Below are 6,654 nucleotides of genomic sequence, written 5' to 3'. Positions count from 1 at the left end.
TTTTTTGATCGCCCCCCGCAAGGTTTTAATTTCCCTAATATCGGGTTGGAGAAACTGTATCATAAAATTGGTCAAAAGCATGAACACTGTGTGACTCACTTATGCGCTTTATGATGTCATAATAAGCGAATTGTGTTTAAACAAATAGGCTACAATTGACCGTTTTATCACCATTGCTAAAATACTTGGTTGGGTATCTCAACAATTAGCTGATGCAGTATTTGATTCTTCAAAAGAATTCTAGATATAAAAGAAGCTTTGTAGTACAATTATTGGAATTTGCTTGCACTGCAGGTTCCACAAAGTTTAATAAAAGTTATATGTGCTTCTTACAGATTAAAAGGCAGTTCACTTAGACTAGTACGGGTAACCTTACTGGGCGATGGCCTAGTTTTATTATTACTTGGTGCTTCCCTTCCCCAATCTTCACCATTCAGCGTATAGCAGTGTGACTGCACTGGTGAATGTAGCATTGATCTGGCGATGCGAAACCCAGGATGCTTGAATCACTCAGACACTCACGATGGCTGACTACAGCTAATTAATAGAGCCCTTATATGTCAGCGATAACGATCCGTATGGGAGACGGCAAGCATTGGTTATGTTCATTATCCGTGTTTATGCTCCAATGTGGTTCACAATAAAATCACACTCATCTTGCAAAGATGGAGCTAGACACATTCACCATATGATAACCACATCACGATACCTTAGTCCGAAGCACAAGAAAATTATCAACCCAGTTATAGGCTACACCGCAACTCATACTTTGCTCATCCGGAAAATATAATTTTGGCTATGATAACTTACCATCGATCACATATTCGAGAACTAGGCCTGCGTAGAGAGATGAAAGCTAGAGCTGCAAAACCCAGCGAAAAAATACAAAAATTTAAAGTTCCCGCAAAGCTTAATTTTGATGCAGTGAAATACTTCGAATTGATTAACTGAACAGATCTTGCTATCACGGAGCCTCATATAATTAAAGCAATGACGGATGCTGAGCTTCGGCAATTCATCATGATAGATGTGACTCCCACTATATTTTTCCCCAAATTTTCATGTCACGCGCAGGCTGTTGAAAGGCTCTTGGAACTGGTTACCGACGCATCTAAAGCAGTTTGTGGACCGAAATATCGAGACGGCTTCTTCATTCGTGCCCGAATTGCTTCTCGTCAGTTAATGCCAACGTTTGAGTCTAAACGTGACTTTACTCACTTCAATTTGTAACTGTTTGTTATATTGCTTGCAGTCTTTGTATGCATGAGCGCATAAATTAATAGGAAGTGACTTTGCCAATGGGCCACCTGTCAACCCAGTCATATAAAGTTTAAGCTTGTGAGTCTATAGTCGGCCATCTGATGGTGAATGTTAATAGGCGTTTACCTGTTGAAATCGCGGTTGGTCCATCCGCCAAGTCACTTTAAAAGTAATATGCTGAAAGAGGGTGAAGTCAAAACTCTTAATTACGCACATTTTCATTGTATTTGGTGTTATATTAGAACCTTTTGCCATGTCTGCAAAGCGAGTTAAAATCGAAAAAAAATTTGCCTTGCAGTTCTTGTATGTATAAGTGACTAAATTTGAATGTCGCGGGGGGAGATCAAAAACTTGTTCAAACCTCTTCAATTTTTTACATTGTGTTTTGGTGATATATTGGCAACTTTTGCCATATCTAGCTAATTAAAATTGAAAAAAAAAATTTTTTTTGCCATTTTTGATCCACCCTACCGCAACAAGTACCACTTAAAAATTTTGCATGCATCGGATTCAGTATTAAATTACCTTTCCAGGGATGTGCACCAATAGGTGGGCATTTGGAAGAAACTCCCAGCAGAACGATCCAAAGATGGAGGATATACTTACGATAAACATTAAAATAATACGATTTTTGCATAATTGACACCTCTTCAAACATCTTGAAATAAAACTTTAATCCGCAACACGTGCCACTTAAATTTTGCATGCATCGGATTCAGTATTAACTTACCTTTCAAGAGATGTGCACGAATAGGTGGGCATTTGGAAGAAACTCCCAGCAGAACGCTCCAAAGATGGAGGATATATTTACGATAAATATTAAAATAATACGATTTTTGCATAATAGACACCACTTCAAACATCTTCGATTACAACTATAATCCGCAACACGTGCCACGTAAATTTTGCATGCGTCGGATTCAGTATTAAATTACCTTTCCAGGGATGTAAACCAATAAGTGGGCATTTAGAACTAACTCCCAGCAGAACGCTTCAAAGATGCCGGAAGACATATTTACGATAAACATTAAAATAATATGATTTTTGCATAATTGACACCTCTTCAAACATCTTGAAATAAAACTATAATCCGCAACACGTGCCACTTAAATTTTACATGCATCGGATTCAGTATTAAATTACCTTCCAGGGATGTGCACCAATAGGTGGGCATTTGGGAGGAACTCCCAGCAGAACGCTTCAAAGATGTTAGAGGAAATATTTACGATAAACATTAAAATAATACGATTTTTGCATAATTGACACCTCTTCAAACATCTTGAAATAAAACTTTAATCCGCAATACGTGCCACTTAAACTTTGCATGCATCGGATTCAGTATTAAATTACCTTTCCAGGGATGTGCACCAATAGGTGGGCATTTGGAAGGAACTCCCAGCAGAACGGTTCAAAAGTGCTGAAAGAAATATTTACGATAAACATTAAAATAATATGATTTTGCATAATTGACACCTATAAAACTTTAATTCGCAACACGTGCCACTTAAATTTTGCATGCATCTGATTCAGTATTAAATTACCTTTCCAGGGATGTGCACCAATAAGTGGGCATTTAGAAGGAACTCCCAGCAGAACGCTCCAAAGATGGAGGATATATTTACGATGAACGTAAAAACAATATGATTTTTGCATAATAGACACCACTTCAAACATCTTCAAATAGAACTATAATCCGCAACACGTGCCACGTAAATTTTACATGCATCGAATTCAGTATTAAATTACCTTTCCAGGGATGTGCACCAATAGGTGGGCATTTGGAAGGAACTCTCAGCAGAACGGTTTAAAGATGCTGGAGGAAATATTTACGATAAACATTAAAATAATACGATTTTTGCATAATTGACACCTCTTCAAACATCTTGAAATAAACTTTAATCCGCAACACGTGCCACTTAAATTTTGCATGCATCGGATTCAGTATTAACTTACCTTTCCAGTTTCCAAAGATGTGCACCAATAGGTGGGCATTTGGAAGAAACTCCCAGCAGAACGCTCCAAAGATGGAGGATATATTTACGATAAACATTAAAATAATATGATTTTTGCATAATTGACACCTCATCAAACATCTTGAAATAAAACTTTAATCCGCAACACGTACCACTTAAAAATTTTGCATGCATCGGATTCAGTATTAAATTACCTTTCCAGGGATGTGCACCAATAGGTGGGCATTTGGAAGGAACTCCCAGCAGAACGCTCTAAAAATGGAGGATATATTTACGATAAACAATAAAATAATATGATTTTTGCATAATTGACACCTCTTCAAACATCTTGAAATAAAATTTTAACCCGCAACAGGTGCCACTTAAATTTTACATGCATCGGAGTCAGTATTAAATTACCTTTCCAGGGATGTGCACCAATAGGTGGGCATTTGGAAGAAACTCCCAGCAGAACGATCCAAAGATGGAGGATATACTTACGATAAACATTAAAATAATACGATTTTTGCATAATTGACACCTCTTCAAACATCTTGAAATAAAACTTTAATCCGCAATACGTGCCACTTAAACTTTGCATGCATCGGATTCAGTATTAAATTACCTTTCCAGGGATGTGCACCAATAGGTGGGCATTTGGAAGAAACTCCCAGCAGAACGATCCAAAGATGGAGGATATACTTACGATAAACATTAAAATAATACGATTTTTGCATAATTGACACCTCTTCAAACATCTTGAAATAAAACTTTAATCCGCAACACGTGCCACTTAAATTTTGCATGCATCGGATTCAGTATTAACTTACCTTTCAAGAGATGTGCACGAATAGGTGGGCATTTGGAAGAAACTCCCAGCAGAACGCTCCAAAGATGGAGGATATATTTACGATAAATATTAAAATAATACGATTTTTGCATAATAGACACCACTTCAAACATCTTCGATTACAACTATAATCCGCAACACGTGCCACGTAAATTTTGCATGCGTCGGATTCAGTATTAAATTACCTTTCCAGGGATGTAAACCAATAAGTGGGCATTTAGAACTAACTCCCAGCAGAACGCTTCAAAGATGCCGGAAGACATATTTACGATAAACATTAAAATAATATGATTTTTGCATAATTGACACCTCTTCAAACATCTTGAAATAAAACTATAATCCGCAACACGTGCCACTTAAATTTTACATGCATCGGATTCAGTATTAAATTACCTTCCAGGGATGTGCACCAATAGGTGGGCATTTGGGAGGAACTCCCAGCAGAACGCTTCAAAGATGTTAGAGGAAATATTGACGATAAACATTAAAATAATACGATTTTTGCATAATTGACACCTCTTCAAACATCTTGAAATAAAACTTTAATCCGCAATACGTGCCACTTAAACTTTGCATGCATCGGATTCAGTATTAAATTACCTTTCCAGGGATGTGCACCAATAGGTGGGCATTTGGAAGGAACTCCCAGCAGAACGGTTCAAAGGTGCTGAAAGAAATATTTACGATAAACATTAAAATAATATGATTTTGCATAATTGACACCTATAAAACTTTAATCCGCAACACGTGCCACTTAAATTTTGCATGCATCTGATTCAGTATTAAATTACCTTTCCAGGGATGTGCACCAATAAGTGGGCATTTAGAAGGAACTCCCAGCAGAACGCTCCAAAGATGGAGGATATATTTACGATGAACGTAAAAACAATATGATTTTTGCATAATAGACACCACTTCAAACATCTTCAAATAGAACTATAATCCGCAACACGTGCCACGTAAATTTTACATGCATCGAATTCAGTATTAAATTACCTTTCCAGGGATGTGCACCAATAGGTGGGCATTTGGAAGGAACTCTCAGCAGAACGGTTTAAAGATGCTGGAGGAAATATTTACGATAAACATTAAAATAATACGATTTTTGCATAATTGACACCTCTTCAAACATCTTGAAATAAACTTTAATCCGCAACACGTGCCACTTAAATTTTGCATGCATCGGATTCAGTATTAACTTACCTTTCCAGTTTCCAAAGATGTGCACCAATAGGTGGGCATTTGGAAGAAACTCCCAGCAGAACGCTCCAAAGATGGAGGATATATTTACGATAAACATTAAAATAATATGATTTTTGCATAATTGACACCTCATCAAACATCTTGAAATAAAACTTTAATCCGCAACACGTACCACTTAAAAATTTTGCATGCATCGGATTCAGTATTAAATTACCTTTCCAGGGATGTGCACCAATAGGTGGGCATTTGGAAGGAACTCCCAGCAGAACGCTCTAAAAATGGAGGATATATTTACGATAAACAATAAAATAATATGATTTTTGCATAATTGACACCTCTTCAAACATCTTGAAATAAAATTTTAACCCGCAACAGGTGCCACTTAAATTTTACATGCATCGGAGTCAGTATTAAATTACCTTTCCAGGGATGTGCACCAATAGGTGGGCATTTGGAAGAAACTCCCAGCAGAACGATCCAAAGATGGAGGATATACTTACGATAAACATTAAAATAATACGATTTTTGCATAATTGACACCTCTTCAAACATCTTGAAATAAAACTTTAATCCGCAATACGTGCCACTTAAACTTTGCATGCATCGGATTCAGTATTAAATTACCTTTCCAGGGATGTGCACCAATAGGTGGGCATTTGGAAGGAACTCCCAGCAGAACGGTTCAAAGGTGCTGGAAGAAATATTTACGATAAACATTAAAATAATTTGATTTTGCATAATTGACACCTATAAAACTTTAATCCGCAACACGTGCCACTTAATTTTTGCATGCATCGGATTTAGTATTAAATTACCTTTCTAGGGATGTGCACCAATAGGTGGGCATTTGGAAGGAACTCCCAGCAGAACGCTCCAAAGATAGAGGATATATTTACGATAAACATTAAAATAATACGATTTTTGCATCCTATACAAGCGCGTTAGAGGGGCGTCGAACCAAGAACCTTCAGTGTGCTAGACCAGCAGTTTGATTACCATTCCGCTATCCGACCACTGACGCCAACGTGGACAATATGGCGTATTGAAGCTAGTACCGGCGCAGAAGTAGTCTAAAGCAGTTCCCCCATGCATCAAGATTACGGTTTAAAATGGAGGATATATTTAAAAAAAAAAAAAAAATTAAGATGTTAATTTGCATATATGGTGAAATGAATACCAAATTCCAGGATGTTGTATGCTTTTTTTTCTTGATTGACAGCGCTTTGATATATGAATTAGCATATGGTTATCAAAGTTCTTCAATCATCAGTTTGAAAGCTTTACAAAATCTTTTGATGATGTACAACTCTTTCAAGTGCATTATAAAAAAGTTGTCTTTATTTAGTCCATTTTTCCATGCCTACATTTATTTGCTGATTACTTTTGTGA

The sequence above is a fragment of the Aplidium turbinatum genome, chromosome 3, assembly GCF_918807975.1.
Source record: "Aplidium turbinatum chromosome 3, kaAplTurb1.1, whole genome shotgun sequence".
NCBI classification, from domain to species: Eukaryota; Metazoa; Chordata; class Ascidiacea; order Aplousobranchia; family Polyclinidae; genus Aplidium; species Aplidium turbinatum.
Note: the sequence above shows the minus strand (reverse complement) of the source record.